We start from the raw sequence: 25,663 nt of genomic DNA on the forward strand, positions 1-25,663 counted from the left end.
TGGTGACACAATCAGGGATGTGAAAGACAATGGCTAAGGGGTTATGACACACACAAATATCAATCGCAAGTAACGGAAGATAAAAAAGGTAAAAAAAAAAAACACCTAATCGGTGGGATACAGAAAAGTAAGAAAATAATCAGCTGACATCAGTTGTGACATGAGTAGAGTCTGACCATTGTAGCTGTACAAATATCATGAAACAAGCATCCTGAGGGGACTTGAACAATGAACCATCCACGCATCCACTGTATAAATTACGTAAGGGAAGGAAAGTTGGGGAAGGACATGGGGATGTAAGAGGAAGATGAGGTTATATAGCAGGGTAGACAAACACAGCTGACAGGATGTGTGGTAACCCACTGAGGGAGGAGTAGCACAATGGTGAAGGAGGCATCAGACAAACAGGGGGAAGACAATAGTGAGGGGGGGGACTGAATGATCAACAGAGGTAGGCATGGACAAAAATGGGAGGGGAAACACCAAGTTGTGGAATAAGCAGACATCTTGGCAGCTGCAGTCTCTGCCAGCTGAGAACCAGTGGGAGATTAATCAACACTTTTGGTAATGTCACCACTGGGCCCTATCTCAGATGATGGAGAGTATGCTGGGCAGGGACAGAACTCAATGAGCCACCAGAGGAAGTTCTTTATTTGGCCAGTTTGGGCATCCAACCTCCTGTTTATAATCTCCACAGTGATTTCTGCCAGGTGCCAATGGGTGCTAAATGTGTCACAGCCACTGTCTCTGCTGCTGGAGGGTACATCTATACCAGCATCCAGTGCACTTATACCTGAAGTGGGTGGTGCATGCAGGCAAGAGGTGTGGTAGCAACTGTGACAGGCTGGGACCTAGATGTGCTGGATGCTTCTGGTGGTGCTGATGGCATTGGTGTTGCCATCTGTATGGGGCTAACAGGCCATTCTGGAAGGATGGATGCTGGTCATGAATCTTCTGCATTTAATAGTAAGATAAAACTCCCTTCCTAACTCCATTCTATCAATCTCATCCACTAACCACTTTAAGCAGTCACTAAAAGCTTATCTAAAAAATAAGTGGCTATGTTCCTGTACTAACCCCGCATGAGTGCTCTGATACATCACAGTATACCCAAACCATATCCAACTTCTCCCCCGGTGTTTAATTCTTTGTTTCTAACGACCTCTCTTAACCTTATATCTTGACATAAGTCATACCTACAAATAGTACTAGCTATGTTAAAAGCCTAGGTTTTGTTGTCAAGATGTAACAGATGTGTATGTTGTTATGTATACTACATTTTGTTTACTTTATACTTTTTGATTATTGTAACATGGGCTGGGATGGTGGCCTAATGGTTAAGGTGTTTGCATTACAAATACAAGGTATAGGGTTTGAGTCTCACAAGGGATAATTGGCTAGGCTTAAAATGGCTCGCAAGGGCAGTTAGCTTAGTACTATGAACCTATGAAAATTTACTGTTACTCATGGATTTTTTCTCCCCGGGCCTCTGCTGCAAAAGGACCTGTGTCCAGTTGGACTTTCCTGATAAATAAATGGAGAGAAACAGATATCAGAATTATTATAAAAAAATGCATGTTATAGGAAGGATAGCAATGAGGGTGGGTGGGAGTACAAAAACAATGCAAAGTCTGAATTGCACATACTTTTTGAATAATGACACACTTAAACATATCATACTTTACAGACCAAAAATCACTTCATATTAACAAGGCTGTTAATATGTGCAACTGAGAGGGCGATAATTTTGTCAACCTAACCAATAATACTTGTTTCAGATATTATTTCTCTTAAATTTTTATTTTAAATTATACATAGTCTCACATCATTCAAAAGATTTTAATATTTCACATTCATATTACTTATATAATGGATGGTATGCATAATCCAAAGGATTGCATATGCATGGCAGTTATCTTGCAGACTTGCACAGAGGGCAGCTACACCTATATGCAAATGCACTGAGCACAGGCTGTATGCAATGGCTACAGGAATTGGGAGGGTGGCTTAATGGCTAAGGTGTTTGCCTTACAAATACAAGGTGTAGGTTTGAGTCTCACAAAGGATAATTGACTACGATTAAAATGGCTTGCAACAGCAGTTAGCTTAGTACTAAACTATGAATGTGAGTCTGTATAAAGGAATGTCCAAATTCACACTTTCTACAGCTCAGCAAATACAAATCCACAAAAAAAGGTTGAAACAAAAACAGCTATAAGGTAAAACAACCAAATGTGCTCCAAGTAGCTGCAGTGACTAAAATCAGTTTATTGACATCACAAACAATAAGCATTTTCTGATGAAGACCTAGTTCTTGTACCCTCCTACCACTGTCTAAACTGGTAAAAAAAATAATTGTTTAGTTATATGGAAATTTATCCATTATTGTGTAAAATCTCAACTGACTTCAATTTGTTTGGGGAAATGTTTGGATGAGCAAGGCACTGCACAAGCCCACTTGAACTAATAGTGGGTAGTTAAGGCAAGCAGCACTCATTGGAGATAGCCAGAATGAATTAAAAAATAGGCTCATCCAGACTCTGCTACACTTTGCTGTGAAGGAAAGGTTAGTTTGCTTTTATTTATTGTATTTTGTATATTTTAAATACTGTAGTTTGTTTTCTTTACCTTGTGTTTTTCCTGCATTCTGCTTTAACAGCATATTAAAACTTCAAAAGAGACCACAGCTCTCTCTCTCTTCTGAGTCAGGCAGAAATTAGAACAGAGTCAGGCAGAAATTAGAACTGATCAATTAACTACTCATTCATAAGATAGAAGAGGTCACATAAGGTTAATCATTTGTTAACTGAGGGGTGGAGCTGGGAACTAAACCTTCTATTTAAGGGGTAAAATAAAACATTTCTGAGCTTTACCAGAAAGGCTCATCCAGACTCTGCTACACTTTGCTGTGAAGGAAAGGTTAGTTTGCTTTTATTTATTGTATTTTGTATATTTTAAATACTGTAGTTTGTTTCCTTTACCTTGTGTTTTACCTGCATTCTGCTTTAACAGCATATTAAAACTTCAAAAGAGACCACAGCTCTCTCTCTCTTCTGAGTCTGGCAGAAATTAGAACTGATCAATTAAGGACTCATTCATAAGATAGAAGAGGTCACTTAAGGTTAATCATTTGTTAACTGAGGGGTGGAGCTAGGAACCAAACCTTCTATTTAAGGGGTAAATAAAACATTTCAGAGCTTTACCAGAAAGGCTCATCCAGACTCTGCTATACTTTGCTGTGAAGGAAAGGTTAGTTTGCTTTTATTTTTTGTATTTTGTATATTTTAAATACTGTAGTTTGTGTTCTTTACCTTGTGTTTTACTTGCATTCTGCTTTAACAGCACATTAAAACTTCAGAAGAGACCACAGCTCTCTCTCTCTTCTGAGTCAGGCAGAAGTTTTTCTCACCCCCCCACCCAGTTACAGTTGTCTTGTTAAATACCACTGTCTTTCTAGTTGCCTGCCTCTTATGTTAATCTGACCATATATCTCATTTCTTCTCTACTTTCACTGGCTTGTGTGAGTTTTCACAAAATCAAAAACCCCTCCACTTCAACTATTTAAATTTATTGGCCATCCAACTGTATTCCATAGTACCAGAATACAAAAGTGACCACCCCTTTCAACCCATCTTGCTGTTTTAAAAATAGTAACTCTCCACTAAACCTTAACTTTTTAAAAAGGTAAAACTTAAGTTTCCTACTTTCACATCTAACTTCTCTAGTGCACACTGCAGTGTGCATTTTTTTCATCCTACCTTTAAGCATCCCTGTGACTAGCACTTTCTCTAATACCTGCTGGAAAGCACTAGGAAGCCTTAAACTGATACAAGCACTCAACTCTCCTTGTTAATAAGGAGAAATTAATAGTAGGCACTAAACAGCCTATAATTGCAAAGTACCTTGCTAAGGTAAGGGAAAACAGCTCCTGTACTTTACAAAAAAAAAAAGCACCAAACCAGGCATGTCCAGGGGTCAGCTTCTGGTGATTTCTCTTGTCCACCTGGTGAATCTGGGCATACTGGGGCAATGCAGCAATTGCCTCATGTACACAGACAACCCTCTCCTCCTACCACCCAACACTACAACCTGTGAGAGATGCACTTACATAGCCAAAATGGAAGCAAAGCTCTCTCCACCCAAGATTGTGCTAGACAGTCAAGAGGAGAAGGTTAACACCCACACTACACCTCAAGCAATACATAGCCCTTCTAAACCCACACCACCAACACCCACATATAGCAACACTAAATCCACATATGCAGAGGCCCTTAACTGTAACCTGCCCAAGCAACAAGGACCTCTGAAGCTGAAATGCAAACACCAATCACAACCAAAGTGTCATATAGTTCACAACACCAATGTGCCACCCAGCAACAGCCCCTAAGGCAAGACAATATACTTAACACTTTAGTCATAGGTGACTCTATAGTCCGGCACACTGATGTCCCTCTCACCAGGTTGAACAAGGAGAAAATTACAGTCAGCTGCATGTCGGGTGCCAGGATCCGCAACATAACGCATGCACTCAAGTCTCTTCACAACAAGTACAAATATGACTCTGTCATTGTCCATGTTGGAGTGAATGACTTGAGACATACCTCCATGGACTACATGAAAAGAGACATGGAAGAGCTCTCTGATCATGTGGCCCAGGCAGGTATGACCCTAGCGCTGAGTAGCATCCTGCCTTCACCCAGAATGATACCATAATATAAGGACAAAATGATTGACTTCAACAATTGGCTAAGCTTCTGGTGTCATTCAAAGGGGATCCAGTATCTGTCTGCCTGGGATGACATGATTGACAGACCACGATGCTTTGCCAGAGATGGTCTGCACCTGTCTCCCCTGGGATTCAGGTTACTGGCTAAGGCTCTTGCCACTCCTATAGTGCCTTTTTTAGGCAAAGTTCAAAGGACAAAACCACCACCGTAACAGGTACAAGCATGCAAAATCTGAAGGTAATGCTACTCAGTGCTAGAAGTCTAAACCTCAAAATGCACTCTCTCGAGGCACTCCTAAAAATGGAGAACATCGATATCTGTGCAGTAACTGAGACCTGGTTCAACGCTGCAGAGAGCACCCCTGCAATACCAGGCTACAACTCTTACCACACTTTTCGGCCACCAAAGCAGGACCGAAACACTGAAGGTGGAGGAGTGTCAGTATTCACTAAGGATATTCACACCACCAGGCTAGTTGCCCAACACAATGCGTCTGAAATTCTCCAGGTGAACTAACACTAGGTAAGACTGCAATCCAAACTGTAGCTTGCTACAGATCCGCCACCATATCCCAAGATTCTCACTACACCTTTCTAAACATACTGGAAAATATTAAGATAGAACCAAATACCCTAATACTGGGTGATTTTAACTACCCTGCCATTAACTGGGAAAACTACTCATGTACCAACACCTTTGCCCAACGGTTCTTGGAATTCATAAATTCCAACGCCCTGGATCAACTAATCCATAGTCCCACCAGGGGCTCCAATATCCTAGACCTGGTAATTACCAACATGGGAAATCAATGCTCCACACCTATGGTCACCCCCTCGTTAGTCAGGTCTGACCATAAGCTAATCACCCTTAACATCTACATCCCACCCCCAGTAAGGAAACCTCCATAAAAAACTTCTTCAAAGCCAACTTCATGCTACTCAAGTCAGAAGTGACAAACTTCATGACACCCATGCAGATGGGAACTGAAAGTTCAACTGCTGAATCCTACACTAAGGCACTGTACGAGCACATCCACTCATGCATGAATCGTGCCATCCCAAACAGAACCAAAATGCTCTTATCCAAAAAAAGAAAGCCAATCTGGTGGTCCACTACCATAAACAAACTTTACAACAAAAGGAAGATACTGCTGCAGAAAAGAGGAAAATCCCAGGATGCAAAAAACTTCCTTACCAGCCTCAGTAAGAAACTGAGATCCCTCATAAAATCCTCCAAAGCTAGTTACGAAAATAAAATTGCCAAAGATTCCAAAGACAACCACTAGGCATTCTATAACTATGTCAAGAATATAAATGGCAATGCTCAGATCTGCTCTGAGCTAAAACAGAATAGCATTAAATATACTGATCCCAAGGATATTGCCAATATCCTGGTAGATCGATTCAGTGCCAACTTCACCCCCCTCTCACCCCCTAAATGGCCCATCTCAATACCGAAAGATTGCCAAATTTTGGTAATAATGGCCACACAGGTAAAAAACGCACTCTCCAAAGCTAAGAATACAGCATTCATGGGACCAGATGACATCCCGGGCTGTGTACTACATGAACTATAATATGAACTGGCACCTCACCTAAGTGTCATGTTTAATCATAGCCTCACCTCAGGTTTCATGCCCACTGAGTGGCGCAGAGCTACAGTTATCACACTCCACAAGGGAGGATCCACTTGGATTCCAGAAACTACCATCCCATCAGTCTGACAATCCTTATCTGCAAGGCCATGGAGCGTATTATCATGGAACTTATAAACAAAGACATTGGCAACCTTCAAACACTGGACCCCACCCAGTTTGGGTTCGTGAAGGGCCGATCTTGTCTCCTGAACCTGACTGACTTCTTCGAATCAGTCTACAGAGCCATGGACAAGGGTAAGGTGGGCCACACAGTCTATCCAGACCTTGCCAAGGCCTTTGACATCATCCCCCACTCTGGAATCATAGATAAACTTACTAAGCTGGGCATTAATCTCTACATCACCCAATGGGTTGCTAACTGGCTTACTGATAGAACCCACACTGTAAAAGTATCCGACTCCAAATCCAGCTCCAGAAAAGTGACAAGTGGAGTACCTCAGGGTTCAGTCCTGGGACCGCTCTTGTTTGACATCTACTTCTCTGAAGTACAGGCCAACACTAAGGGACTCTGGATAACAAAGTTCACAGATGACTGCAAACTGGGAGCCATTATTAAATCCCCAAATGATGTGGATACTCTACAAAAGGGCCTTACAGAAACAGATGCTTGGTGCCAGAGCCATGGACTCAAGCTCAATGCCAAGAAATGTATAATTATCCCCTTTGGGAAAAAACATGTATCCGTGAATTACCATATAGGTGGCAGTACACTAAACACTGAAAGTGTGATAAGAGACTTAGGGACACAGGTGGACAGTGGTCTCACCTTCGATAACCACATCGACACAACAGTCAGGAAATCCTTCTATGTGGCACACCTCATCACTAAGGGCTTTTCATCCAGAAAAAAGGAGGTCATTGTCCCACTGTACTCGTCCCTCATTAGACCCCTTATAGAATACAACGCCCCATTTGGTATGTACCTCTCAAGACATCTGCAACAACTGGAAAGGCCACAGAAATACCTCACTAAAAGAATCACAGGCCTAAAGCAGATGCCCTACGCTGACCGCCTTAAAAAACTCCAGCTATACTCTGTCGCATATCATCTACTCAGAGGCGATCTCTGCTTAACATACAAGGCCATGTCAAACCCAGAGCTGTTGGACTTGCTACACTTAAAGAAATCCCAATCCCTCAGAGCCACACACTCCAGGGATCTAAACCTTGTCAACACAATAAACAAAACATGCTGGAGGGATAGGTTCCTGACCCAGAGACTCCCCAGACTCTGGAATAGATTGCCCATACATGTCAAGCAGAGTGCCTCTTTGGCCCTCTTCAAAAGGAACCTTGACAATTGGATGGGAGAAAGGAAATTCACCCCGGGGATCACGTCAGTCGCCCTGCTAGACACGGGTCTAGGGAAGTAAATAGTGTGGGAAGAAATAGCCAGTGAATTGTTATGGCTAGGCTTATATAGGCCCTAGGGCTGATAGCCTAGTACCAACCTATGTACCTATAAAGAGGTTTATGAATTTTCTATAAGGGTGCCATTTTGTTGATGCTCTGCTTGGGTTCAGGCACCTAGACATTTCCTTTTAGCAGATTTGGTTGGGGACACAAGGCTGAAGTAACATTTAGCTGCAGAGTCATACGGCTGTTGTAAATTCCCTGTGGGTATAAAGAAGAATGCTGTGCCATACCCACAACTTCAATAGCCAAATGCACAGGGGGAAAATAATGTCCATTGCCCCCAGGCATCCTGAGACAGCAGGCATTATGGCAGGCATCAGCAGCAGGCAGGCCAGTGGGCAAGTCAGTGGCAGAAAAAATGCAGTGCATAATGGGTAGTGCCTTTATAACTGGTGTATGTGGACCACTACCCTCTTCACAGTGTCTAGGGAACATTATCTAAAATGCATACTGGAGCATAAATGTGAGTACAGTAATGTGCAGGATTTCCTCCATGCTGTAGCACACTTCTACATGTTATAGTTACATAAGCATGTACTGCACATTGAGCACAGCACTCATTACTTTTTCTGCCCCATGCCCTTTGTTATTAAAGCTGTGGGCATGGCAGTGTGTGCTTCTCTTTGCTCACAGGGAATTTGCAGCAGCCATATTTCTCTGCAGATGAAAGCAATGTCAGCCATGTGTCCTCAGCCACATTTACCACAGGGAAGTGTCTTGCTAGCTAGGCACCTGAACCCGCTCTGCTTCTTTGAAATGTGTGAAAGGGGAACATAGCATAAAGGATACATAGAAGGAAGACATTAAGAGGGTTATGCTTGAGGAGGTGGGAGAACAGGGATTCTATATTTTTGGTGAGGGAAAGTTCCCTTCATTTTTCATTTTTTTTTGTTAGATGAGAGGGAAGTTGGGGAGGGAAGTAGGAAAGAGGGTATAGGAGAATATTAAGGAAGGAGGGAGGTAAAGAGGTGGTGAAGTCAAGCCTACTCCAATCCAGAGGACCTCAATTGGTTATGTGGTGAAAGACTACAATGATATGGGGCAGAGGCTTGCAGTGACTTGATGGTTATGGCCAACTGGGCCAGCAAGTCTTTTCCACATACTGAAGAAGGTCCTACATGCACCAAAGGTGCTTCTTCATCATTCAGTCCACCACATCCTTAACCAGGCCCCAAATTCATGCCTTTCCTGGCTATACAGGCTGTGCTATGTCAGGGTGCCCACAGGACCAGACTCACTATCCTGACCCTGTGACGACATCTCTGGGAATACTGAGGGAGATTTCTTCCTGTCCTGGAAGGGACATAGTTGGACTGTTCTGGGGATCGTTGTACCTGTAGAAAATGGAACATAAATGGGATACAATTGAAAAAAATAAAAAAGAAATGTGAAGTAATGTAAAACTGAAATATAAAATAGGTAGGGTAAAAAGACACACAAAATGGATACAATAAATTCATTCAAAATTAGTCAAACTTAGGTGTTATATCAATATATGTTTTATTGACAATGCTTACTAATTATCTAACAAGCAGATAAAAGATATTAAATGGTGATATACCTTTTATACTGAGAAAATATTCTGGAATATGGTACCGATATGGATTGTACTGGAAAGGTTACTTGTATTACAGTATTTCTGTAACTCTGTTTTAATTACTACTTGTATCTGAATGATTACTTAAGAAATACTATTTTCATTTTATTTTCAACAAAATGTTTTGCTCAAGTCTACATATTGATTTCATTAGCATAAATAATGTTTACATACTCATGAGCACCCTCGGTCAGCCTATCAAGCTGTCTTTGGACTTAACTTCTGTTGTTATTAATGTCCTGTTCAACTATAGAAAGATGAATCCTGTTCAACTATAGAAAGATGAACAGAAGGGATGTGTGATTGTTTACCTATCATATATGTTTATGAATAGCAATGTAAGACAATTATTCATAGGTTCACAGGTGTATACAAGGCTAATGACCACTACGTTCTTTATAGGCTTTCGCCACCCATTTTAAATTAATTTTGCTATGCCCTTTTTCGAGGTTAGTATACTGTGCCTCTGTCTAACAGTGACACAGAAGTGATACCCGGGGTAAACCTATGATCTCCCATGCACTCATCAAGATTCCTCTTGAAGAGAGTCAATGAGGGACTCTGCCTAACCTGGACTGGGATTTTATTCCAGAGTGAAGGGAGCCTCTGGGTTATGAATCTGTCCCTCCAGCATGTCCTATTTATTTCAGTGCTGAGGTTCAAGTCTCTCGAGCGCATAGCTCGATGGGATTTGGATTTTCTGAGGTGCAGCATGTCCATTAATTCCGGGTTGGACATGGCTTTATACGTCAGGCACAGATTGCCTCTGAGCAGGCGGTATGCCACTGAGTAGAGCTGGAGTTTATTTAACCGGGCAGCATATGGCATCTGTTTGAGCCCTTTGATCCTCTTGGTGAGGTACTTTTGGGGTCTTTCCAGTTGCTGCAGGTGTCTGGTAAGGGACATCCCAAAAGGGGCATTATACTCAATTATGGGCCTGATGAGGGATGAGTAAAGAGGCACGATGACCTCCCCTAATCTAGATGTGAATCCCTTCATGATTAGGTGGGCTATATAAAATGTTTTTCTAACCACTTTGGCCACATGGTTGTCAAATGAGAGATTGCTATCAACTTGGGTCCCCAGGTCCCTGATTACTTCTTCTGTACTTAATGGATTACCACCTATGTGGTAATTTGTGGGCACTTTGTTTTTGCCAAAGGAGATGACTATACACTTTTTGGGGTTTAGCTTGAGGCCATGGCTCTGGCACCAGTTGTCTGTTTCTGAGGCCCTTTTGGAGGATGTTTGTGTTGGCTGGAGAGTCAATTATGGCGCCCAGTTTGCAGTCATCTGCGAACTTGGTCAGCCACAGTCCTTCTGTGTTGGCCTGTACCTACGAGAAATATATACCGAACAAGAGAGGTCCCAGGACTGAGCCTTGTGGGACGCCACTTGTAACTGGTTTGGAGTCTGACATGGTTCCAGCAATTCTAACCATGTGGGTTCTGTCCTTGAGCCAGTTTGCAACCCATCTAGTGACATAGGGGTTTATATTTAAGCTGGTGAGCCTATCTATAATGCCAGAGTGGGGTATTGTATCAAAGGCTTTTGCGAGGTCCGGGTAGGCTGTGTGGACCACCTTCCCCTCGTCAATGGTCTTGGTGACTGTTTCAAAGAAATCGACCAGGATTAAGAGGCAGGATCTGCCCTTAAGAAAGCCGAACTGGGTAGGATCCAGTGTCTGTAGTTCCCCAATATCTTTATTTATGAGGTCCATGATGATCCTTTCCATAGCTTTGCAGACCAAGCTAGTCAGGCTTATGGGGCGATAGTTTCCAGGATCCATTGAGGCACCACCTTTGTGGAGAGGGACCACTGTTGCTGTACGCCACTCTTTGGGTACATATCCTGTAGTAAGGCTGAGATTGAACAGTAGTTTTATGTTTGGGTTTAGCTCTTCTTGGAGTTCACGTAGGATGCAGCCCGGGAAACCGTCTGGTCCCATTGATGCTGTGTTTTTTGCTTTGTAGAGGGCAGCTCTTACCTGAGCATCTGAGATGTCAGGGGGGCAGCACTCTGCTGGGATAGATATTTGCCCTTTTGTTGTGAGGGGGGGGGGAGTTTGCGCTGAACCTGTCAGCTAGGATGTTGGCAATGTCTGTGGGTTCGGTGTATTTTTTGTCATTTTGGACTAAGTCTGAGCATATCTGGGAATTCCCACCCAGGTTCCTAACATAACTAAAGAAAGCCTTGTGATTATCCTTAGTGTCCTGTGCAATTTGTCTCTCGAAGCTGGCCTTAGACGATTTTATGAGTGCCCATAGTTTTTTGCTAATACTGATCAGAGATGCCTTCCCTTTTTGGGATTTTGCTCTATCATGTAGTAGCTTCCTCCTTCTATTGTATAGTTTGTTTATGGCTGGGATCCACCAGACAGGACGTCTGCCTTTGGAGGATTGGGTCTTGGTTTTATTTGGGATTGCATGATCCATGCATTCCTGAAGGCATTCATAGAATGCATTTATAAAGGATTTTGTGGTCTGGGCCTTATTTTCCATAGGCCCGGGGGCTTTGAAGGATTCCACCTCGGTTTTGAGGGGTGTGAAATTTGCTTTAGAGAAGTTTTTCACTGTGGTTTTCTGGGTAGGGGGTGGGGTCGGGATGTGAATATCCAGTGAGATTAGTTTATGGTCTGATCTTACCAGTGAGGGATACACTTCTGGTCTGGAGCATAGAGTCCCCATGTTGGTGATAATCAGGTCCAGTATGTTTTCCCCTCTTGTGGGAGTGGTAACAAGTTGTTCCATAGTATTTGAGTTTATAAATTCTAGGAACCTTTGGGCTAGGGTGTTGGAGCTAGAGTAATGCTCCCCGTCTATGTTTGGGTAGTTGAAGTTGCCCAATATAATGGTGTTTGGAGAGACCTTCATATTTTCCAGTGTTCTTAGGAAGGCTGAGTGGGGTTCCTGGGTTTGGGAGGGTGGTCTGTAGCAGGCTATAAACTGGAAGGCAGTTTTACCCACTGTTAGTTGCACATGGATAGTCTCTGATGCTTCGTGCTGTGCCACCAACCTGGAGGTGTGGGTATCTTTGATGAATATTGATACTCCCCCTCCTTTTGTGGTTCGGTCCAAGTTTTGGGGCCAAAAAGCATGGTATGAGGTATAACCTGGTAGTGCTGGGGTGCTCTCGGGAGCCTTGAACCAGGTTTCTGTTACTGCACAGATATCGATGTTCTCCATGCTAAGGAGAGTTTCGAGTGTGTGCATCTTGAGGTTTAGACTTCTGGCGTTGAGTAGTATTACTCTTAGTTTCTTATCCCTTGTAATACCTATGGAGGTGGGTTTGTCTTTTGAGCCTTGCCTAAAAAAGGCACTATGGGGGTAGCAAGAGCCTTTGCTAATATCCGAAAGCCCAGGGGTGACAGGTGCAAGCCATCCCTAGCGAAGCATCGTGGCTTGTCGATCATGTCATCCCAGGCTGACAGGCATTGGATCCCCTTTGAATGACACCAATACTTAAGCCAATTGTTGAAATTGATCATCTTGTCTTCATATTGTGGCATCATTCTTGGTGAGGGTAAGATGCTACTCAAGGTCAGGGTCATACTGGCCTGGGCTACATGCTCAGAGAGCTCCTCTATGTCTCTTTTCATGTAGTCCAGGGAGGTACGTCTCTGGTCATTCACACCAGCATGGACAATGACTGAGTCATATTTGTACTTGCCTTGGAGTGACCTGAGTGCTTGTGTTATGTGGTGGATCCTAGCGCCCAACAGGCAGCTCACCGTGACCTTCTCCTTGTTCAACCTGGTGAGCGGGAAGTCAGTGTGCCTGACAATAGAGTCACCTATTACAAGTGTATCAGGTGTGTTGTTTAGCCTTAAGGGCTGTGACTGTTTGGCACACTGGCTTTGTGAGCTATGTGTTGCACGTGTTTTGTTTTGGGGTAGCGGTTGCTTGGGTGTCTGCTTTGGACGTCTCTGCTGCTTAGGCAGATTTTTATTTAGAGCCTCCAAGTATGTTTTTGTGTGTTTATGTGTTTGGTTTGCTGTCGTGGTAAATCTATGTGAGACTGGAATTGTAGTGAGTGTGGTTTCCTTCTCCTCCTGACTGGTTACGCCAGTACTGAGTTGAGAGAGCTTAGCCTCCAGTTTGGCTATATTATTGCATCTCTCACATGTGTTGGAATTTGTTGGGAGGAGGAGAGGGTTGTCTGTGTACATGAGGCAGTTGTAACATTGCCTCAAGATTCCCAGATTCACCAGCTGGACCAGAGAGGAGATTGACAACTGACCTATGGACATGCTAGAATAGTATTGGGAATTACTTTATAATTGAAAAAAGGGCCAATGGGGAACATGGTACTCAAGGGGAGTTTGTGAGGGTGTAGTGCTTTTAATTTTTTAGTGCTGACTTAGTGAGCAAGTGCCAGGTTACTTAAATGCAATGTGTTACAGGTAACTTAAATGCAAAAACGACAAATAGTAACTTTCTTTTTAGTGAAACAAGGAAATAAGTACAGTAAGCAATGCAGATATCACTAGGGATCCACAGAAGCACTGAAAAGCTGCGTTTTACGTGGAATTAGCGTTTCAGGGAAATAACAAGCAAACAAACAACAAGCATACAAACAAAGCTAGAGTCAGCAGGCCTGGATCTAGTCTATGCTACAGCAAACAAGGTGTACCACTTTCAGTAAGAAACAGCTCAAATATGCAGGTACTTTAAGCCTTTAACCAGAAATTCCCAGCTCAGAAGGGCAGAGTCCAGCCTCTCCTCCCACAAGAGTGCAGACCACGAACCTTCTTAATGTAAAATAACTGGCCTGAAGCCCAAGTGCTTAAACCAGAACTAATACACTTTTAGAATAACAGACACTGAGCCCCCAATCAGCAGTTCCCAACTTAGAAGGATGTAAGCTACCTGTCCTGCCACCACAGTGCAGGCCACAAACCTTCCTAATGTAAAACAACTGGTCTGAAGCCCAAGTGCTTAATCCAAAAGACTTAGAATGATAGCTACACTTTAATCAAGTTACGGCCAAGCAGTAATAAATACAATTGAATACTTTAAAGAATGCCTGGATTAGTGCTCAAGTTATTCAAACAAAGCTAGATTCAGCAGGCCTGGATCTAGTCTATGCTACAGCAAACAAGGTGTACCAATTTCAGTAAGACGCAGTTCAAATATGCAGGCACTATAAGCCTTTAACCAGAAATTCCCAGCTCAGAAGGGCAGAGTCCAGCCTCTCCTCCCACAAGAGTGTAGACCACAAATCCTCTTAATGTAAAATAACTACACTACATGCAAATTGCTAACAATGAGGAATCATTAATGTGTATTCATTAACAATTTTTTATTTCATATTACTATTTTCCTAACTGCAAGTAAAAGCAAAATGATGCCTTGACTTCCTCTGCTTTGCTAGGTCCAGCTTGTCTTACATTTTTTTCTTTGCTATATATTTTAATTTAAGCATATGTTCTGCAGTATGATATGCATAGATTAACTTGCTTTCCTTGCTTAATATACAATCAAAAATAGTTATAAGGAAGAGACTTCTTAATTTCTGCAAAAACAATGTGAACACTTTAGCCTGCAAGAAGTTGTATGCAGATCATTCAGTTGCTAGTTTACCCTATCCCCATTCTGCCTAAGGTATGGTGGTTAATTCTGGTCAGCCATTTTGTATGGGTATCAAGTATTGTGGAAATAATGATTGGCTTACACAATTAGCACTCTAAATGATTTGTGGCCTGCACTGAACACTGCATTTTCTAAAAGCTTTATGCATGATATTGAAATAATCCTTTCAGTAATAAGTACTGCACATGTATGTACATATACAGGTATGTGATTAAATATTATAATATATATGCATGTGTGTGTGTGCGTGTGTGTGTGTGTGTGTGTGTGTGTGTGTGTGTGTGTGTGTGTGTGTGTGTGTGTGTGTGTGTGTATATATAGCTTCATATGTGATGTATTTAGTAAAAAGCACAGTAGGCCATTATACACTACATGCAAATTGCTAACAAGGAGCAATGATTAATGTGTATTCATTAATAATTTTTTACTTCATGTTAGTATTTTCCAAACTACAAGTAAAAGCTGAAGGATGTCATGACTTTCTCTGCTTTGATATATATATATATATATATATATATATATATATATATATATATATACACACACATATATATATCTGTCTATGTGTGTGTGTGTGTGTGTGTGTGTGTGTGTGTGTGTGTGTGTGTGTGTGTATGTGTCTATATACCAGATTTAAGTGCAGTACATACTTTACTTAAGGAAGAACAAAACAAAAAAAAAAAGAGAAAACTAGTCACACAGGAATGATTACTCTTGATATCAGCATACAAAGTATTAAAATAGGCCATTGTTACAACTTCTTATGTAAGATCCATGACAAAGATCATTTTGGAGTCTTATTAAAATAAGAAAACAGGATTCAATTTGGTATTGATTTTTTAAACCACAGCTGATGGTAAAACAAGAGATGAGTGAGTGGTTTTGTCCTCATCAGAGATTGATCTAATTTAAATTTATGACTACATATACATATACAAAATACATATACTGAGACATCCAGAACACAGTGCGGAAATATGTGAACAAAACAACTATGACCTGTAAACAGATGGCTTATTACCATAAGAAGGTTTGCAGCATTTCTTAATTTAATCTCATCTTTTTTTGAAACATCCATTGAAGGGTACTGCACATAAATGCATCTGGCCTCCATGATTTGCTATATTTAGAAGCAACATGCATGGCTTTATGCCGAAGCACATTGATTTTGAATACCACCCAGAATATCTCACTGTAATCACATATTTACCATCCTGTAATGAAGACATTCAATCATCTTCCTCATCTCTCTCAACCATTTTGATTGTCCCTTTTTTTATCTTTCCCTCCTATTTTCAAAATTTAAAAGCTCTTCTCTGATAAGACTCAAAGCCTACAGCAACTGATGGTGATTTAAATTATTAACTATTTAAATTTATTGGACATCCTACTGTAACCATAGTACCAGAATACAAAAGTGACCACCCCCTTTCAATCTATCTTACTGTTTTAAAAATACTCTCCACTAAAACTTAACTTTTTAGATGGGTAAAACTTAAGTTACCTACTTTCACATCTAACTTATCTAGTGCACACTGCAGTGTTTAGGATAAACCATTTTTTTCATCTTACCTTTAAGCATCCATGTGACTAGCACTTGCTCTAATACCTGCTGGAAAGCACTAGGAAGCCTTAAACTGATACAAGCACTCAACTCTCCTTGTTAATAAGGAGAAATTAACCGTAGACACTAAACAGCCTATAATTGCAAAGTACCTTGCTAAGGCAAGGGAAAAGAGCTCCTGTACTTTACAAAACAAAGCACCAAACCAGGCATGTCCAAGGGTCAGCTTCCATTGATTTCTCCTGTCCACCTGGTGAATCTGGGCATACTGGGGCAATGCAGCAATTTCCTCGTGTACACAGACAACCCTCTCCTCCTACCACCCAACACTACAACCTGTGAGAGATGCACTTACATAGCAAAACTGGAAGCAAATCTCCCTACCCAAGATTGTGCTAGACAGTCAAGAGGAGAAGGTTAACACCCGCACTATACCTCAAGCAAAACAAACCCCTTCTAAACCCACACCACCAACACCCACACATAGCAACATTAAATCCACATATGCGGAGGCCCTTAACTGTAACCTTCCCAAGCAACAAGGACCTTCGAAGCTGAAACACAAACAAACACCAGTCACAACCAAAGTGTCACATAGCCCACAACACCAGTGTGCCACCCAGCAACAGCCCCTAAGGCAAGACAATGTACCTAACACTTTAGTCATAGGTGACTCTATAGTCAGGCACACTGATGTCCTACTCACCAGGCTTAACAGGAGAAAATTACAGTCAGCTGCCTGTCGGGTGCCAGGGTCCACCACATAACGCATGCACTCAAGCCACTCCACAACAAGTACAAATATCACACTGTCATTGTCCATGTTGGAGTGAATGACTTGAGACGTACCTCCCTGGACTACATGAAGAGACATAGAAGAGCTCTCAGATCATGTGGCCCAGGCAGTTATGACCCTAGCCAGGAGTAGCATCCTGCCTTCGGCCAGAATGATACCACAATATAAGGACAAAATGACTGACTTCAACAATTGGCTAAGCTTCTGGTGTCATTCAAAGGGGATCCAGTATCTGTCTGCCTGGGATGACATGATCAACAGACCATGATGCTTTGCCAGAGATGGTCTGCACCTGTCACCCCTAGGATTCAGGTTACTGGCTAAGGCTCTTGCCACCCCTATAGTGCCTTTTTTAGTTCAAAGGAAAAAAACACCACCATAACAGGTACAAGCATGCAAATTCTGAAGGTAATGCTACTCAATGCTAGAAGTCTAAATCTCAAAATGCACTCTCTTGAGGCACTCCTAAAAATGGAGAACATTGATATCTGTGCAGTAACTGAGACCTGGTTCAAGGCTCCAGAGAGCACCCCTGCAATACCAGGCTACAACTCTTATCACACTTTTTGGCCACCAAACCAGGACCGTAACACTAAAGGTGGAGGAGTCTCCATATTCACCAAGGATATTCACACCACCAAGCTAGTTGCCCAGCACAAAGCTAGTTACAAAAATAAAATTGCCAAAGATTCCAAAAACAACCGCAAGGCATTCTATAACTATGTCAAGAATCTAAATGGCAATGCTCAGATCTGCTCTGAGCTACAACAGAATGACATTAAATATACTGATCCCAATATTCTGGCAGATCAATTCAGTGCCAACTTCACCCCCCTCTCACTCCCTAAACGGGCCATCTCAACACCGGAAGATTACCAAATTCTGGTAATAACGGCCACACAGGTAAGAAATGCACTCTCCAAGGCAAAGCATACAGCTTATATTAGACCTTTTAAACTCAGTTCAGCTGCCCCAATGTCTGGCTATCTGTAAATGTGCGGCATACACAAAACAGGATGATACTATTTCAAAAGGTAACACAAAAGCAGATGCTGTTGCAAAACATGCGGCCGCTAAGGCTGGTATTAATCTGGTGCAAAATTTAAAACCTTCTGACAGCCTAAACCTGGACATGCTACAGACAATGCAAGCATTGACTACACAGGCAAAAAAAAAGTTAGTTAAAACAGGGGGCCGTCCTCAGAGATGAATTGTACATCTCAAAAAAAGAAAAACCAATACTACCTTCCAACCTTTTTCATTATGCCGCCTTGTTGAGACATGGGCAGTGCCATGTCTCAACAGGGGGGATGACACAGGTAGTAAACAAGGTGTTCATTACATATGGATTTACAAACTACTTTAAAAAATTTTGTTTAGCTTGTCAGGTTTGCAACCAATATCATGCACAAGGAGCAGTACGGCCTGGTCAAGGGAGCTTTCCCACGCCTCCATATTCATTTCACACCATTTGTATGGATTTTATAAAATTAAACAAATGTGAAAATAAAAAATATTGCCTTGTCATTATAAATATGTTCTCAAAATGGGTGGAAGCTTTTCCAACCAGAAACCCGGATACAACTACGGTAGCAAAGGTTCTTGTGAAAAAAATTATCCCTGGGTTTGGCATTCCGGAGAGAATATATAGTGACAATGAAACACACTTTGTAAACCAGACCGTACAACAGCTAAGTAAGTTTTTTGGTATTTCTCTAAAAAAGTCATTGTGCATATCATCCTCAGTCTACAGGGTTGGTTGAAAGACGCAATGGCATACTTAAGAGTAAACTAAAAAAACTGATGGCGGAAACTGAAAAAACGTGGTTGTATTGTTTACCTCTGCCACTATTAAACATGAGAACAGTCCCCTCAGTAAACGGTCTGACCCCATATGAGAAATTGTATGAAAGGGCATATTATACACCCCAGTGGAAATCTCTTATGCCCCTAAGTCAGGAAGCTGATTTTATATTAGCTAAATACATAAAAACTGTTAAATTCTAAACATCTGTTGCAGTCTAATTCTGTTTCAGGTTCAAAGCAGGCCAAAACACCAGAAGTGACAGTGCCTCCAGAAAATTGGGTGTGGATAAAAATCATAAAAAAAAAAATACTGGGCGTCACCAAAGTGAAAAGATCCCTACCAGGTGCTTCTTTCGACACCGACTGCAGTCAAGATTGCAAAACGTGCCTCGTAAATCCATCTGACACACTGCAAGCTCGTAAAAAATATGAATTGGGTGACAATCTAGGCACAAAAGTCTGGCTACAAAGGGGGGTCAGCTCAATAGGAACTAATCCATCTCAAACCTAGTGAAGCAATCATTGGTGCCAAAGGTCCTATAGGGTAGAGAATAAAATAAAATACCCAAATTCAGCAACATGATTGCACCAAAAAAGGTTGAATTTCATCCTTTCGAAAAAGTTAAAGAAAACATGGTAAATCAGCAGCCATTTCCACAAAAGCATTGTGTGACAATTTTACTGACTGTTATTGTGGTCATTGTATTTTTGCTGTGGCCATTTCTCTTTTCTGCTATCTCAGTAAATGCAAACAAACATGCAGCATGGCATCCGACCTTTAATACTTATCAGGCAATCAAGTACGTATATGCCAAAACCTTTAATATATCAAATTGCTGGGTCTGCACAGCCCTACCAACAGCACATGGGGGATTGCTGCTAACTTCTGTTCCCCTAAGGGCTAATGAGACTTGGGGAGAGTTTATCAAAAAAAAACTAAAAATATGACATCAGAAGACAAGATAGCACTGCAATTATTTGATCGCCGTAAAAAAATTATATGTTTTCAAAAGACCGGTAACATAACAGTAGGAAAAAGCGACTGTAATGTTACGATTCTTCACAACTGCACAAAAAGCAGATGTGTGACAAATTTCTCAACAGTGAGGCAAATTTTAAAAGACACTACGATTAATTGCACGAAAAAATTTAAAGTCATCTATTAAAAGGTATTTCAGGGGCTAAAAAAAAAAAATCGCTTTGGCCCCATCAGTATTACTGATGTAAAAAATTGTTATTTTGTGTTGCGAAAAAAAAAGCATATAAATGGCTACCGGAAAATTGGTCCGGTAACTGCTGGGCTACCTGGTTCCGGCCATACGACACACTGCAGTTTTACCTCAAGGGAAGATTCAAAACATTCAAGAAATCAAGAAGTCTGCCAACCCAGTGAGACAAGTTAATGCATACTGGATATACCATCACGACTTGGCTCACGTCAGTGACAAAGGACTGTCGCACATGGACTTGGGTAATGACGTCATATCGTGGGCTGGTATCTTACCAGCATACGAAGCAGCAAAATCAATTTGGGAACTAAAAAAGTTGTCCAAGCTACTTGAGACTCTAAGCAATGCCACCTTTTCTGCCCTAGAATTGGTGATCAATAAACTGACTGCTATGCGAACAGTGGTGCTTCAAAATCCCATGGCTCTCGACTTCACCCTAGCGACGAAAGAAGGTATGTGTGCTTTAATCCAAAAAAAGTGCTGTTCATTTATTCCTGACAATAAACACGAAATAGACAGCCATCTTGAGGTAATTCAACAAGTGTCGGCCATGACCAAACCAAGTTTAAATCCACTGACGGACTTTTTCCAAAAATGGTTCGGGGGTTGGGGCAGCATCTTAATAAACCTACTAATCGCCATCTGTGTTGAAGCAGCACTGTTACTAGTGTGCGGATGCTGCTGCATCCCCTGCATAAAGGGACTAGTAAAAAATGCCATAGACGCCTTGGTTTTAGAGACTTTATACCAGAATGTCAAATATAAAGACCTCATCAAAACTAAAGAAATGCTTTCTCAAACTTGAACTGAATGACTCTCTAACTGAAAATCCTTAAGATAAAATGGTTAAGAAAAATAAATGTTTTCAAGTTTTATTAACAAAATAAAAGTATTAAAAGGGGGGAAATGTTAGAAAAATGTATACACTGCTTAAGCTAATACAGTAAATAAGGGGTTAAAAGTTAATGCATTTATTCTGTAGTAATGTGTAAATATCTGTGGCCTCAGCAAAGAATAACTGACACCTAAAAGTCTTGCCTAAAAGCAAGCCTTCATGCTGAACTCAGGGTCGCACCTTGAGAAAAACAACAACTGTTGCATATCAGAAAACGTCAGTTGAAGGACAAAGTGATAAGGACTGGGGGCCCTGTGGTCAGGTAGTTCCTGAGAAATGTTTTTTGCAAGTCAGCATTATCAGATAATTTATGGCGTGTACATGCAGAACACTGTATAAAAAAAGCTAGCTGAGCTATGAAAAATCAGACAAATCTTGTACCTACATGCTTTGTCGCCTTGCTGCAAGTAATAAAGAATGCCTTGCTTGAACCTTACGTGATTTGACTTTTGTTGCATATTTTCTTTTTACAAGGTCATTGTCCCACTGTACTCATCCCTCATTATCCCCATTATAGAATACAGTGCCCCATTTGGTATGTACCTCTTAAGACATCTGCAACAACTGGAAATGCCACAGAAATACCTCACTAAAAGAATCACATGCCTAAAGCAGATGCCCTACACTGATCACCTTAAAAAACTCCAGTTATACTCTGTTGCATATTGTCTACCCAGAGTCTATCTCTGCTTAACATACAAGGCCATGTCAAACCCAGAGCTGTTGGACATGCTACACTTAAAGAAATCCCAATCCCTCAGAGCCACATGCTCTAGGGATCTAAACCTTGTCATCACAATAAACAAAACATGCTGGAGGGATAATGACCCAGAGGCTACCCAGACTCTGGAGTAGACTGCCCATACATGTCAAGCAGAGCACGTCTTTGGCCCTCTTCAAAAGGAACATTGACGATTGGATGGGGGAAAGGAAATTCACCCCAGGGATTACATCAATCGCCCTGCTAGATAGGGGTCCAGGGAAGTAAATAGTGTGGGAAGAAATAGCCAGGGAATTGTTATGGCTAGGCTTGTATATGCCCTAGGGCTGATAGCCTAGTACCAACCTATGATTTGAAACAAGGAAAGTAATCTAGTTTCTGTTTGTGTCTGATGTGCAGTTGCTTAAACTGATAAAGCTGCTTTCTGTTTTACCTATTCCTGTTGCATTTTGTTTTCTGTTTTGAGAAATCTATTTGGCTTGGTGATTTTGTTCTTTGTTGTAGTTAGGCACTTAAATTACTTAGATTTCACATTTCACTTGTTTTTCCATTCATTATTTTGTTTCTTGAGAGACACTTAAAGAGTGTATCTTCAGCCTTGTCTTATCTGATGAGACTCGAGGCCTGCAAGAACTGTTTATCCTAACTGATTGACAAAGGTAGTCAGTAAATCATGTGCCAATTAACAAACCCTGTATAATAATGACAAGGATACAAGTAATGTATGGGAGATGTTTGAGTTGCATGACAAGACTTATAAAAGCCCTAGTGGCTGTCAACCTTGTATAAACTTATGAAACTATAAAACTTTCATTTTCCAGTCACTTTTCTCTCATTGTTTCTCATTCCTAATCTAACATTATAATCATATTTTGATCTATAACATTCATCCTATCTTTTCCCCATGTATTAATGTTCCATCTATCTGTGCACCATTCATCTTAGAGTTTTCATATTTACAGAATCTACCCAACCTTTGTCATCCAATTTGTCATCTCCCAAAATTCCAAAGTTGTACATCACCTCACTTCCCTTCCTGCATCATCTTCCTCTCAATACCTGCTGCTATCATTAATAATTTGACTTTTTCTTCTTTCTCTCATAATCTGCCTTCCATTTCTATACCACACAGGTGAAAAACTCAAGTCCATCTTCTTCCTTTTCATAAACCATCTTTCACACATCTGGGGGTTATCCTTCATATCCTTTGAACCTCCTACAGTCTCAACACTTACACAACTGATCTGGTCCTTATTGCCAACCAATCTAGTAATAATCACCTTGCCACTAATCTGCTTTTATTACCCTCACACATATTCTAAGCAATATGTGCAAAGAAAATTCAGTGCACACTCCTTATTAGCCCATATGCAACAATCTTCCAAACTTGTTTCTGTGATTCCTCCCAAATGCCATCTTTCTCCCATTTTTTTTTTTTTACTTTCCTATACCCACTTCATTATTAACTGTTCCAGGGCTTCTTCTGGCTTTAACTTTCCTAATGATTTCTAAATCACACCATCCTCCCTTTTAGCACTCTCTTGCAATCCCTTTTTGTTCCCCATCATTCATCCCCTCAGAAGATCATTTCTATTTATCTTCCCACCATTGAATTCCTTTTACTCCAACTTGCATAGAATAAGCAGTCTCCTCTACCTATATCAATATTCAACTTCTAATTTTCATCCATCTCTCCCTTAATCAGAAAATCCACCAATATCTCCGCACCTAATGCCACCTCCATGATGCATTTCTACCCATTGTACCCAAATAAGGTATAAAGGGCCAAAAGTGCCAAAAACCTGTGCACCAGTGCAACTAAAGCTACACTTGCCACTACTTCTCTCTTCCCCACACTTCTTTATGGTGCTGCCATCCTTACTAACCTTCAGGCATCACAAAAATCAAAACTTGAACAATGCTATAACAAAGAACACCCCTTTCAGAACCCACCGCTGTACAACACCATAAAGCCTAAACTTGTTAGAACTACCCCATCAACTAACATATACACAGCTGTCAGTTATAACATTATCCAGAATCCATCCTCTTGTCCAGTACTAAATAACATTCAGCACAACTATGTTCCTAGTCAGTCATTACAATCCAATGACAAAAAACAACTCTGTCCATAAACCTATCAAATCTGCTGGGTATTGTCTGCACTCATACCATATTGCTAAGACCCGGAACCTCTTATGAATATCCATAAGTCAATATCCTCTGTCCCATCTTTCAAAATCATTCTGAAAGACTTCCTAGCCAAAACTTGGCTTAATTTTTGCTCAATATCAGGATAAACTATATCCCAAAATGTGAACAAATAGAAATTCATACCTTACGTCTGCTTACTCTGCATTATTCACTCACTTCCTTACTTCTGTCAATTTCTTTCCCCTGGCTTTCTTGCTAAATCTACCATAAACCTGCTTTTCTCTCACTTCATGTTGCAATTCCTGTTTATATTACACTAACTTACCTTTAATTTCTCTATAAACTGGCTAAAATTTATCTGATAAATAATTGTCATGTAACTTGTATCTATTCTTAACCAATGTTTTTATATTATGTCAACTGGTATAATTATTTAAACTGCATTTTTTGTATTATTTGTATTATTTTAAAATACTGTAAAATTATTGTTCTTAGAGTTTTGGACCTTTTCTCCCCAGGCCTCTACTGAAAATTGGCTCCTACCCAGTCAGACTTTCCTGGTAATACAATGTCAGTAAGTAAGGAATGGAGTCAGAGATTGTGTCTATCTTCCACGTTAACCCTTCTGCACATATAGTCCAACACTACATCATTTGTATCCTTTTTGGTTAATGTAAACACTCATCCTTACCCTCTAACTTCCCCTACTTACGACTCAACCCCCGTCTAAGACCACATTTCTCAAAAAAGATTAATCTTTGTGCTAACTTAATGGACACAATATATATTTGGATATCTAGCACCTCCCTGCCAACATCTTTTCTGGCTGCCTGCATTCTTTCTCTAGAGGCTCTTCTTACACAACTGCAGTGTATCCAACGCTCTTTTTCCTTTGAGCTAATACTCATCTCATAACTTCTTACCACGACAAATTTTGACAAAAACAAAAATAATGGTGGGACAAGGCCCTCAAAATAGGAACAGATGTTAAATATTACGCTTTAAAAAAACCTACAAAGTTGTTAGAATAACAGTTTTTCATTAGCATGCATTTTCTGAAGTATATGAATTCTGAAACTTAAACATCTGTCATTATTTATTGACTTCAAATGTCAATGATTTGCTAAAAAACAACAGATTTTATGGCGAACAGGCCCAAAATAGAAGGCAAAAATCTGGATATTCTGTAAAAATCTGTTCATCTGAGTATGCTAATACCACATTTTCCAAAGTACATAATTGCGACAGAATCCGTCTTGTTTTCATTTTGACCCTTTCTCTTATTTTAAGCCTACTAGAACATTTTTCTAATTATTGCACCAGTTTTTCTTTCAACTTCTTCCAGTTTTTATGATGAATATCTAATACAGAACCATACAAGTCACGCCTACATATTTGTCTCTAGACCATTTAAAATGATTAACACAGCCTGCTCCAATGCCAAAGAACTAAACATTTTCACAGAAACCCCAGGCTATTCTGTCTACTAAGCCTGGTTATTCCTTTTTTG

The sequence above is a fragment of the Protopterus annectens genome, chromosome 2.part1 (genome assembly GCF_019279795.1).
Source record: "Protopterus annectens isolate FY-2018-M chromosome 2.part1, PAN1.0, whole genome shotgun sequence".
Lineage (NCBI taxonomy): Eukaryota > Metazoa > Chordata > Ceratodontiformes > Protopteridae > Protopterus > Protopterus annectens.